The sequence below is a fragment of the Centroberyx gerrardi genome, chromosome 3 (genome assembly GCF_048128805.1).
Source record: "Centroberyx gerrardi isolate f3 chromosome 3, fCenGer3.hap1.cur.20231027, whole genome shotgun sequence".
NCBI lineage: Eukaryota > Metazoa > Chordata > Actinopteri > Beryciformes > Berycidae > Centroberyx > Centroberyx gerrardi.
Genome location: NC_135999.1, coordinates 551,045 through 564,100, shown reverse-complemented (window position 1 = coordinate 564,100; position 13,056 = coordinate 551,045).

The following is a 13,056-nucleotide window of genomic DNA, read 5'->3' as shown; positions in this document are numbered from 1 at the left end:
GGTCTAAACACAACAAGTATCAGCACACCATAATAATAATAATAATAATAATAATAATAATAATAATAATAATTTTAATAATAATAATAGTAATAATAATAATAATAACTAGGACTGCAAGCAGTCATGGACGGGGCCGGCCAGATGTAGCATTAAGAGGAAAAAGAGAGTCACAGTAAACAAAGTGCATTTACTCAGCATCACCCAGGACTCAAACTCAAAACCTTTGACACCAAGGACAAGTCATGAACTTGTTGAGCTGTGTTGGTGGTTTGAAGAGAGGAGGCGTCACATGACTGAGGCAACCAGCAGGGTGCATGATAAGATCTGTCCATCCATACAAAGGCAGATTTCAAAGTAGTGTCAAATATTCAGTTTTCAAGCTAATTTAGCTAATAAGAGAATTTGTGTATTTTATCTAGACAACATAGAGATGTCTGTAATTTATTTGTATATATGCAATGCTCCATGAGCGAAAAACTGATATTTAAAGATGCTCTATTTTCCATTGACTACAATGGTTTCCATAAGAGCAGAATTAAAATAATTTAAAAAAAATCTGTTTTTCAGATAAAAGTCTGAAATTTTGTACGTTTCATCTACCAAGACAGGAAAATATTTTCTATTTTTACATGAAGATTGGACATCGAGTACGGTAAGCAGCAGTTCACTGTGGCTGTGTACAGTACCATTTACAGTCAGACATTTTGATGAGCTGTGGGCTCAAATTTGGATTAAATGAAAAACCCAACAATAGTTTTATTTGGGAACATCTAATGATGCTCTGTAGGGATTTTCATGTAATTTGTGCAAAGTATGTGGGACTAGTTAGATTTAATTAGTTTTACAGCTTTGTGAGTTTTGTGAAGTGGCGGACTTCATAATTTAGTATAGATACCTGTGTATGCAAGTTTTGTCTTGTTTGGGCCGATAACCTCAGAAAATGACAGAGCTGTATCATGTATTGTTGATTTTTTAATGATTTTTTAAAGTTTTAAACTTTAGACCGCTGCTGTAGCGCCACCATCTGGACTATTTGCCCCATACTTTAGTGAGTGTTGTATGGCACGGACCTGGAGCTATGTGCCAAGTTTGGTGAGTTTTCATACATGGGAAGGCAGTTTTAGTAAGAAAGAAAGATTGTTCTTTGGGCTATCAACACCAAACTTGGTACAAGTTTGGTGTTGATAGGGTGTTGTCACTAATATGCCCACCAAGTTTCAAGGTCATAGGCCACTGTGGAGTGGACTTGTGATAGATTGAATAATGTCAGAATCTGATTGGCTAATAACTCAACTTTGTCTACCCAGACGGACCTTATGGGTCCTTATGGCAAATTTGTTCAGCATATACCAGCTATATACCAAGTTTCAAATGTCTAGGTCAAACGGGGTGGTGGGGGTGTTATGTTATAGCGCCCCCTGTGTCCAAAATGCTACAAAACTGCTTGGACACCTGCTCCCGGGGTGTGCTATGTGTGTGCCAAATTTGAAAACTTTTTACCAATCAGACGCTAAGCTAGAGTCAATACCACGGGAGAATAATAAGAAGAAGAAGAATCTGACCAGAAACAATAATAAAGTTTCCCTCTTCCCACTGAGTGATTTCTCCTCTCTCCTCATGCTATTTGCTCTCTAAATAAAATCCCCCTCTCTCTCTCCTTAACTCTTATTCTACTCTCTCTTACATGATTGTTCCAGGCTAACAGGAATATTGTAAGGTCACAGTGGCCCTGACCTTTGCCCTCCTTTATTTTGTTCGCTTGTAATTTTGGGTGATTGAAGCTTATTCTACTGATTCACTCATAAGTGAAGGAAGTCACTCTGGATAAGAGTGTCAGTGAAATACCTAAAATAGAGCAAACTGTAAATGTAATACAGAGAGTATTTGAAAGGTTGAATGGCGTTGCTAGCTTCACCGATACAAGCTGCATTTATGTTCTAAAAAGTGAGTGAAAGAATAATAATAACTAGAAGAGTCTACATTTTCTGAATATTTTTTTAAGTGTGTTTGCTTCAGCATGACAGTTAAACAGCTGAATTTATTAACTGAGTTAATCTTTCAAAGCTGTTTATAATTTGACCAACAGATTTAACTTTTGACTCTACACTCCATAGATCAATAAAATATAATATAATATAAAATATAAAATATCAATAAAAACAGTGGTAGTAGCAGTAACATTGTTCTAGCAGAATATACCTTTAAAGTATGACTTAGTGTTTCAGTGCAGTACACCTTTAAAAATATGAGCAGTGGTAGTACTAGTCATAGTGCTTTAGTGGAGTATACCATTAAAAGTATAAATATGTTGAAGCAGTGTTTCAGTGGAATGTGAATCCTTTAAATGTTTACAAAGCAGCAGTAGGAGCAGCAGTGTTTTAGTGGAATAAACCTTTAAGAGTATGTGTGAAAGACCATGAAGTGCATTACGCAGCATGTATTTTATTGCTCCTGCTTTAATTGATGTATAATTTCACTGGATGGAAAGATGATCAGATAACATATCAATATAATTTTGATAAATACAGTTCTTGACCTGAATAAACATGAACAAACAGCTGATATAAAGTGACATCAGGATCAAAGTCCAATCTGAAGCGTGTGGCAGAGAAATTAGTAAGTAGTTTTATGATGCATCTATCAAATGCTGAAATTTAACCTCATCATCTACAGTGATTTAAAGAGCATCTAAAGAGAACTAAACTAACTACTAAGAATGAAAGAGAAACTCTATAATCAGGGGTTCAAGTTAAAGTTTGTTTATTTATATAACCCTTTATCACAACATGTCTCAGAGGACTTTACAGAGAATCAGCCTAACTAGATCTAACTTATTAAAAATCAGTAGTGAACAAAATGACAGGACAAGCATAGAGAAAAGCACAAGACAGATAAGAGCAGATTGTAGCAAGACAACACAGCCTACGTTGACTGTCTATTCAACTCTTATTCACAAGAAAAATTAGCCCTTTAAACTTGGCATAAATAGTATTTTTTACATATATTGTGATAAAAATCTATCACCTGATATGAAAATTTTAATCGTGACAACATTTTCAGCCATATCACCCAGCACTAATAGCTTGTTATTGATTATTTATTCTTGTCGTTAACAACTACAGATGTAGTTGACAACTATAGACCTATATCAAACCTGCCCTTCATAAGCAAAATCATCGAAAAAGCTGTCAGCCAGCAACTTAGCAACTTTCTAACCTCAAATGGTTGCTTTGACAAGTTACAATCAGGATTTCTGCCTCATCACAGCGCTGAAACTGCCCTTATCAAGGCTGAGCATGCATGCTCAACAAACCTTCTCTGCATAAGTAATAGTTAAAACATGAATACAGGAACATTTTAATGCTCGTAAAAACTTACGTCTTTTCAGAAGAATGGTGTTCATCTTTAAAATAAATAAGTCGATCCTTTGACCGGTCTCTCTTCATGGACTTACAGCTGGGTTGAGGAGAGTCTGGTCTCTCCTGCTGGATCCTGGTAGACAGAGAAGAAGAACACTAAGGCAGGAAATTCACTTTTTAGTGAAGCAGCCACAGCAGCAGGTGGATACCCAGAAACTACCAGCTAGGTCTAAACACAACAAGTATCAGCACACCATAATAATAATAATAATAATAATAATAATTTTAATAATAATAATAGTAATAATAATAATAATAACTAGGACTGCAAGCAGTCATGGACGGGGCCGGCCAGATGTAGCATTAAGAGGAAAAAGAGAGTCACAGTAAACAAAGTGCATTTACTCAGCATCACCCAGGACTCAAACTCAAAACCTTTGACACCAAGGACAAGTCATGAACTTGTTGAGCTGTGTTGGTGGTTTGAAGAGAGGAGGCGTCACATGACTGAGGCAACCAGCAGGGTGCATGATAAGATCTGTCCATCCATACAAAGGCAGATTTCAAAGTAGTGTCAAATATTCAGTTTTCAAGCTAATTTAGCTAATAAGAGAATTTGTGTATTTTATCTAGACAACATAGAGATGTCTGTAATTTATTTGTATATATGCAATGCTCCATGAGCGAAAAACTGATATTTAAAGATGCTCTATTTTCCATTGACTACAATGGTTTCCATAAGAGCAGAATTAAAATAATTTAAAAAAAATCTGTTTTTCAGATAAAAGTCTGAAATTTTGTACGTTTCATCTACCAAGACAGGAAAATATTTTCTATTTTTACATGAAGATTGGACATCGAGTACGGTAAGCAGCAGTTCACTGTGGCTGTGTACAGTACCATTTACAGTCAGACATTTTGATGAGCTGTGGGCTCAAATTTGGATTAAATGAAAAACCCAACAATAGTTTTATTTGGGAACATCTAATGATGCTCTGTAGGGATTTTCATGTAATTTGTGCAAAGTATGTGGGACTAGTTAGATTTAATTAGTTTTACAGCTTTGTGAGTTTTGTGAAGTGGCGGACTTCATAATTTAGTATAGATACCTGTGTATGCAAGTTTTGTCTTGTTTGGGCCGATAACCTCAGAAAATGACAGAGCTGTATCATGTATTGTTGATTTTTTAATGATTTTTTAAAGTTTTAAACTTTAGACCGCTGCTGTAGCACCACCATCTGGACTATTTGCCCCATACTTTAGTGAGTGTTGTATGGCACGGACCTGGAGCTATGTGCCAAGTTTGGTGAGTTTTCATACATGGGAAGGCAGTTTTAGTAAGAAAGAAAGATTGTTCTTTGGGCTATCAACACCAAACTTGGTACAAGTTTGGTGTTGATAGGGTGTTGTCACTAATATGCCCACCAAGTTTCAAGGTCATAGGCCACTGTGGAGTGGACTTGTGATAGATTGAATAATGTCAGAATCTGATTGGCTAATAACTCAACTTTGTCTACCCAGACGGACCTTATGGGTCCTTATGGCAAATTTGTTCAGCATATACCAGCTATATACCAAGTTTCAAATGTCTAGGTCAAACGGGGTGGTGGGGGTGTTATGTTATAGCGCCCCCTGTGTCCAAAATGCTACAAAACTGCTTGGACACCTGCTCCCGGGGTGTGCTATGTGTGTGCCAAATTTGAAAACTTTTTACCAATCAGACGCTAAGCTAGAGTCAATACCACGGGAGAATAAGAAGAAGAAGAAGAAGAATCTGACCAGAAACAATAATAAAGTTTCCCTCTTCTCACTGAGTGTTTTCTCCTCTCTCCTCATGCTATTTGCTCTCTAAATAAAATCCCCCTCTCTCTCTCCTTAACTCTTATTCTACTCTCTCTTACATGATTGTTCCAGGCTAACAGGAATATTGTAAGGTCACAGTGGCCCTGACCTTTGCCCTCATTTATTTTGTTCGCTTGTAATTTTGGGTGATTGAAGCTTATTCTACTGATACACTCATAAGTGAAGGAAGTCACTCTGGATAAGAGTGTCAGTGAAATACCTAAAATAGAGCTAATTGTAAATGTAATACAGAGAATATTTGAAAGGTTGAATGGCGTTGCTAGCTTCACCGATACAAGCTGCATTTATGTTCTAAAAAGTGAGTGAAAAAATAATAATAACTAGAAGAGTCTACATTTTCTGAATATTTTTTTTAAGTGTGTTTGCTTCAGCATGACAGTTAAACAGCTGAATTTATTAACTGAGTTAATCTTTTAAAGCTGTTTATAATTTGACCAACAGATTTAACTTTTGACTCTACACTCCATAGATCAATAAAATATAATATAATATAAAATATAAAATATCAATAAAAACAGTGGTAGTAGCAGTAACATTGTTCTAGCAGAATATACCTTTAAAGTATGACTTAGTGTTTCAGTGCAGTACACCTTTAAAAATATGAGCAGTGGTAGTACTAGTCATAGTGCTTTAGTGGAGTATACCATTAAAAGTATAAATATGTTGAAGCAGTGTTTCAGTGGAATGTGAATCCTTTAAATGTTTACAAAGCAGCAGTAGGAGCAGCAGTGTTTTAGTGGAATAAACCTTTAAGAGTATGTGTGAAAGACCATGAAGTGCATTACGCAGCATGTATTTTATTGCTCCTGCTTTAATTGATGTATAATTTCACTGGATGGAAAGATGATCAGATAACATATCAATATAATTTTGATAAATACAGTTCTTGACCTGAATAAACATGAACAAACAGCTGATATAAAGTGACATCAGGATCAAAGTCCAATCTGAAGCATGTGGCAGAGAAATTAGTAAGTAGTTTTATGATGCATCTATCAAATGCTGAAATTTAACCTCATCATCTACAGTGATTTAAAGAGCATCTAAAGAGAACTAAACTAACTACTAAGAACGAAAGAGAAACTCTATAATCAGGGGTTCAAGTTCAAGTTTGTTTATTTATATAACCCTTTATCACAACATGTCTCAGAGGACTTTACAGAGAATCAGCCTAACTAGATCTAACTTATTAAAAATCAGTGGTGAACAAAATGACAGGACAAGCATAGAGAAAAGCACAAGACAGATAAGAGCAGATTTTAGCAAGACAACACAGCCTACCTGTTCTACAGCCTAACCTCCCCAACACCACCGACCTTAGACCCTCACTGCACACAAGGAAAAACTCCCAAGAAAAACCTTGATAGTAAACCTAGGTGTCTCCAATTCTTGAAAAAAACAATTTGAATCTCTGAAATGTGTTTCAAACCACTTATCTCATTGGTGTATTTGAAAACTCCTGAGTGCCTCAAAGCACCTTTTTCGGATCTCAAAACAGCCTTGAGAGGGTGTTTTGTAACACTCTGTTGTCTTGAAACACTGCTGTAAACAGGGTTTTAACTCCACTATAATGGTGGCAGCAGAGTTGCCACCACTTTTTGTGTTTCAGAACACTTCTAACAGTGTACAGTGAACTAAAGATCAGCCTTCCTGATCTGATTAAAACAGATTAAAAACATTACAACTAATTTACATGTTCAGGACGTTAACGTTAACACTCAAATACTGATGTGTTCACAAACTGTCACAAAGTGTTTTAAATTTCCAACCAAAATATACCCTCCTAATCACAATTATTCTGTATGATTGTCTTATTACAGTTAAATCAGTCAACAGTAAACATTAACAGGTTGAAGAATAATACTATAAACTGTAAAGTGTTTGCTACAATACCTTTTCATGCTGGAAATAACCTGCTGCCACACTGGTAAGAGAAAGTAGACTACTGAACTGATACTGTGTGTGTGAGAGGGAGAGAGAGAGAGAGAGAGAGAGAGAGAGAGAGAGAGAGAGAGAGAGAGAGAGAGAGAGAGAGAGATTAATCAACAGTCAGAAGACAGACTTTGATTTAATTTTATTCCTGTCTCATCAGGAAATATCAGTGTCACATAGGTAAAAATATTGAAATCTAGACTTAAATCAAGACTATGTCTGCACATTTCTGTCCTACAAAGTGTTTTAAAAGTCAAATCTCATGACCAGGGTTTAGCTTTAAAGAAAATTATACCTCTAAATGCAATTCAGTGATATATAATTCACTTTTGTACCTATATTGTTGAAGCAGGAGATGCAATGTCATTTTTTTAGTTTCATTACTCATGCAGTTACTGCGCTTTGACTTCAGTTGTACCCATGGAGGTTTTATAGTAGATCGATGTGAATCCCAACAGTAGGTTCCTGCAGAGACGCAGTGCCAGTAGATCCAGGACCTGGTAGATCCAGGACCCAGTAGAATCAGGACTGGTAGATTCAGGACTCGGTAGATCCGAGACCCGGTAGCAATGGGGCTTATGGGAAATGTAGTCTTAATGTGGAGAAACACTAGCACTAACAATACTACTGGTTTGAGATAGGGGAGACCAAGTTAGAAACTTTAAAATAACAATGATATCGTACCTCGTTATCCTCGTTATCCAGTCACTGTGTGGATGTGCAGACGTCACTCTCTCCAAAGAAAACACTCAACACTTGCTGCCATTAGGTCAAAAACACTGACATGGAAAAAGTTGATTTTAAAAGAATGAAGAAAGAAAGCTTATCGATGTATTTTATGTATTTTTGAAATTCTGCAACAGGTTAACAAGTTTCAAGGGCCCAAGGTGTCATGATCATGGAAAAATTTAAGACAGAAAAATAAAATCAGGACCTTTCATGGTTCTCACTCCTGGAAATCCTGGAATATCAGGGAATTTGAGAGGTGAATTCCAGACAGGGAAAGTCAGTGAATATCAGGGAGTTTTCCAAACAGGTCACTTTCCAGGAATACAGCACAATGTGTTTTCCAACTGGTTTCGAAGAACAGTTCTCTTTCATAGTTTTCGTTTCAATGTCTCACTATGGGATACGCCCCCTCGCGTATTCAGTCTTATTTTTCCCTCCAGTGCGCCAGTTTCTCTTTATGAATCTCAATCAACTTGAAATTGTGCACACGTGAGCGAGCATCTACTCCCGCCCCGTTAACTCCCACAAGTAGCCATAAATGGTTGTTGAAACGCCCATAATAATATGCTAATGAATATAAATACACCTGTTGGATCCGTCTTGGGGGAAAAAGAAAAATGGCAAAAGTGGACAGAAAGAAGAAACGTAATTTCACAGACTGTGAAATTGAAATCATAGTTGGTGAGGTTGAATCTCGGAAAGACATTTTGTTTGGGTCTCTTTCAACAGGCATTACAAATAAAAGAAAATATGTGGAGTGGCAAAAAGTCACAGCAGCAGTAAATGCAGCAAGCTCTGAGGTCCGCACAATGGCTGAAATGAAAAATAAGTGGTCTGATGTGAAAGTCGACGCAAAAAGGCGCATCACTGCATATGAGAAGAGCATCAAGGCCACTGGGGGGTCAAGGAACTCAACAGCTCTCTCCTCTTGATGTGCGCCTTGCCTCAATAATGGGTAAGGCCCTTACCACCGGCTTCCTGTCACCAAGCCACGGTGACTGATATGGCAGTGAACACAGTATGGTAATTTAAATCTTTATTGTTAATCAGACGGTGGTGCTGAATTGGGTGCCATGGGAGGAGAGACCGAAGACGATGGCAGGCACCCCCGGCGTCTCCGATGCTCCTCATGCCTCCAGTGCGCCACGCGCTCGGCCCGCGCAGGTCGGGTCCTCACATGCTGTGCTGCAGAACAGTTGGACACAATTAAGTCAATTGATAATGTTTGTTCTGAGTTAAGAGAAATGCGTTCTGTTTTGTGTGGAATAAGCACATCACTGAAAGAAATATAAAAAAATAAATAAAATGTATTATTTATTTATACCATCATACAGCTTACAAATTATTTCACAAACGACGTATCACCTCCAAACGCTGTTGCAGTCCAGCAGCACTTGCTTGAACGTTTGGCTGGGGATCAGGTTCAGGGTCATCAGGCCTCATATCAGGAGGCAGAGGGAGTCCATGAATTTGTGCCATGTTGTGCAGCACAGCACATGCCCTTATAATGAAGCACACCTTTGTGGGGCTATAGAGAAGCCTTCCCCTGAAGAGTTGAGGCATTGCCATCGTCCTTTCAGCAGCCCGATGGTGCGCTCCACCACCGAACGGGCTCGCCTGTGCATGTCGTTGTAGCGCGTCTCCTGTGCGTTCTGGGGGTTGGTGAACGGGGTTAGAAGCCGCGGCTTCAGGGGGTAGCCACTGTCACCTGAAGGTTGACATAATTGCTAAGTATGGTTCAATATAGGCACAAAGATATATATAGGATATAGGTCACAACAAACCGGTTTCACCTTTGTGGGAACAGACATACCCGGTGGCAGCACTGCAGCAGCACTATCGCCACTTGAAGGGTATACCACTTCAGGCCTTCTATAAGGTCTACCCCCTGCTCCTTACTGGATCAGACAATGCTGGCTTGATAGTGGCAACAGAGCCAGGTCAGGCTAGGGCCAGCTGGAGGACCAGCAGCTGTGCGGACACAGCTCTGCTGGGCACTCCAGGGCCCAGATATACTTCAGCCCCATACAGTGTCAACCTCTGAGTGTCTCTTCACCTCTCTCAGCCCTGTACCAGATGACATCTACCATCAGGTTGAGAAGCTCTGGCAACTTGACATCCTCCCCTTTCGCAGTGAAAAATCTGTCACTCGGTCTCATCAAGACCAGGAGGCTTTGGCACTGCTTGAGGCAGGAACAAAGGTGGTCAACATTGGCGGATCCCAGCATTACGCCACACCTCTCCTCTGAGCCGGGGAGGACAAAGGATGCTGTGATGCCTAACCTGAGGAGCATGGAGAAACGGTTGGCTAAGGATCCCAGGAAAGCCAGCATATATGACAACGAAATCCAGAAACTTGTTGATTCAGGCTATGTGACCAAACTGAACCCTGAGGATGTGGACCAGTCGATGGAATCCTGGTTTATCCCACATCACCTTGTGCACCATTATGGCAAGGACCGCTTTGTCTTTAACTGCTCATTCTGACATCACGGCCTCTCCCTTAATGATCAGCTTCTACCTGGACCAACGCTTGGCCCACCTCTACTTGGAGTGTTGCTTTGTTTCTGGGAGTATGCAGTAGCAATTAGCGGAGACATTAAGGCCATATTCCATCAGATACAACTCCTTGCCGAAGATCAGCCTCTCCTGCGCTTCACCTGGACCCCCCAGATGTATATAAATGCAAGCAAGTTCTCCCTTTCGGCTCCACGTGTGGTCCATGCTGCTATTGTGGGTGAAAGTGTTATTTTTCTGGACTTCTTTTCGGACTTTTAACATTGTCAAGCCAGCATCTAGTTTCCCAGTGTCTTTACTCTGGGGATTGTAAGAAATAAAATTAATATTGTGCTTTTTTATATGGATAGTACACTCTGTTCTTGCTTTCCTTTGTCCTGGAAAGTGGAGTGTCTTTTGTCCTGCTTACTATAATGATGTAATCAGTGCTTGAATGCATGCATGATCACTATATATGGTTATGTGTGGTTTTGAGTGATTCTATAGGTGGACATGCAGTTAAAAGTCTGAACTAGTGGGTTGGTTCTGAGCCAAGTAGGTTTGGCTATGGGCCAAGATTTATAGTTTTGTTTACTTTAACCTATATAAGTGGATCCTGAACTCCGTTCTTGGTCACTTCTTTGTTGCTTGTTTGGAACACTGAACTGAACCATGCATGTCTGAATAAAGAATCCACAGAAGACTTTTGAACCTTGCTTAGTCATTTTGACCCACAACGGGTGAAGTAAATTTTTGCATTTACAGTTTGGCGACGAGGATGGGATGGACACAGCACTGAGCGACGCCTGGGGCTAGACTGAGGGTCAACTGCCGGCAGGAGTCTCTAGGAGACTCAGGGATAGTTCCGCTCCAGCAAAGGAGGTCTGGATCCCGCCCAAAGTCAGGCACGGGTGGCGTTCAGTGGGTCGTCCATCCGTTTAAAGAGAGCAAGTGGTGAGTTTCTGTGAATTTTTTTTCTCTTCCTCAGGGAGGGAGTAAAACATTTTTCCTCAGGGAGGTATTCTCATAGTTGCAACAAGTAAGAGAAAAGAAAAAACCTAGGTAGTTAATGGGGGCGTAAAATGTTAGCTCAGGGAGCATAGTTAGGCCTCAGGGAGGTTGCCGTTATTAGATAAGGAAGATTGTCAGGGACAAAGCCCAGGGGGTAGAAAGAGAAATAGCCCAGGGGGTAGAAAGGGATCCTAAGTGAAAAAAAAGAAAAAAAAAGGAAAAAAAAAAGTTTTTAAGGGGAGATATTGTTTGTGATATATTGTGAGTGGATGGGAATGAAGCGGTGATATCAGTGTCCTGTGGGTATTTATCCACACAAAGGGTACGTTGCTCTGAACGAAAGTGTCGTACAAACTACCTGGCTGATATCATGGTTCATTTCATTGGCATTGTGTGAATGAAGTTGTGAATGAGTGATGGGTGTGTAATAGAGTATGGTGAAGTGGTTGTCAAGGTACCGAAATCAATAGTGTATGTTGGAATAATAATAATAATAATGATATATGTTTATCATAGCGGGTATAGAGGAGGCATCGCCTATAAAATTTAGAAAATAGATACTTATTGTGATATTTAGTGTAAAAGACTTTTGACATAGTAATTTGTCCAGGGGGATTTTATTGTGTGGTCCGAGTGAAAAAAAAAAAAGAAAGTGAGTAAAGTTGCAGAGCAGAGAGAGCAAAGAGGGGAGGTAGCTTGTCGGTGCCGGACACCAGCATCATAAATTGTGTCTAGGGAAGAGGCCACACTGGCCTTCTAAAAACAAAAGAAAGCAACCACAACTGAGAGCGAGATGGAAAGCACACTAGGAAAAGTAGAACTACTTTCAGACCCACTTGTGGGTCCTGTAAAAGTGATGGCAGAAAAATGGGGCAAAAGCGTGGTTGAGGATGTTCCGTTTTGGCACTACGTTACTGAAGGTGTTTTTCCCATAAGAGGCACTCTGAGCGTAAACTGTTTAACTAGATGTAGGGTTATGCTAGAAGAAAAAGAAGAGCAGGAAAAGATGAAATTGAGTGAGGAGAGTAAAAAGAAGGTAAATTGGAATGCGTTCCAAAAGTGGGAGCGAGAAGCAGAAGCTAAAGCAGTAAAGTTCATAGCTAATGTTATGCTTTCAAAAGGGACAGAAGAGATGACTAAGGGAGAAGAAGAAATGGTTAGTAGAAGGGAAAAGAAGAAGAAAAGTAGGGACAGAGAGAGGGACCTGCTTCCCCCCTATGCTCTTTCTCGCACAACTCCACCATCAGGAATGTGTGACGACGAGAGTGATGATGAGGAAGATGACAACAAGGGGGCGGTCCTAAAGATGGCAGCTTCAGCCCCTCCTACATCTCAGGCTCCACCTCAACCATCCAATGTTTATCCATCACTACAAACTGTGGGAGGGTCTGAGCTCAAGGAGAAGGAGGCTTCATTGGGGTTTTTAACTCCTCCTTCAAATGTAGGTTTCGCCTCTGGTACTCCTGTTTCACACTGCCCACAGACTCGTAGCATGGCAGCGAACCTACAGACAGAGACAGTGAACCAGATGCCTATGATGATGTATCCAAATCCACAATCAGATAACAGTCAAGGCCTCTGGCAATCGCATGTCCTGGTCCACAGGCCATGGCAACCTGATGAGCTGAAGGAAGTTGCCAAAGAACTGCTGGACCCCCACAAA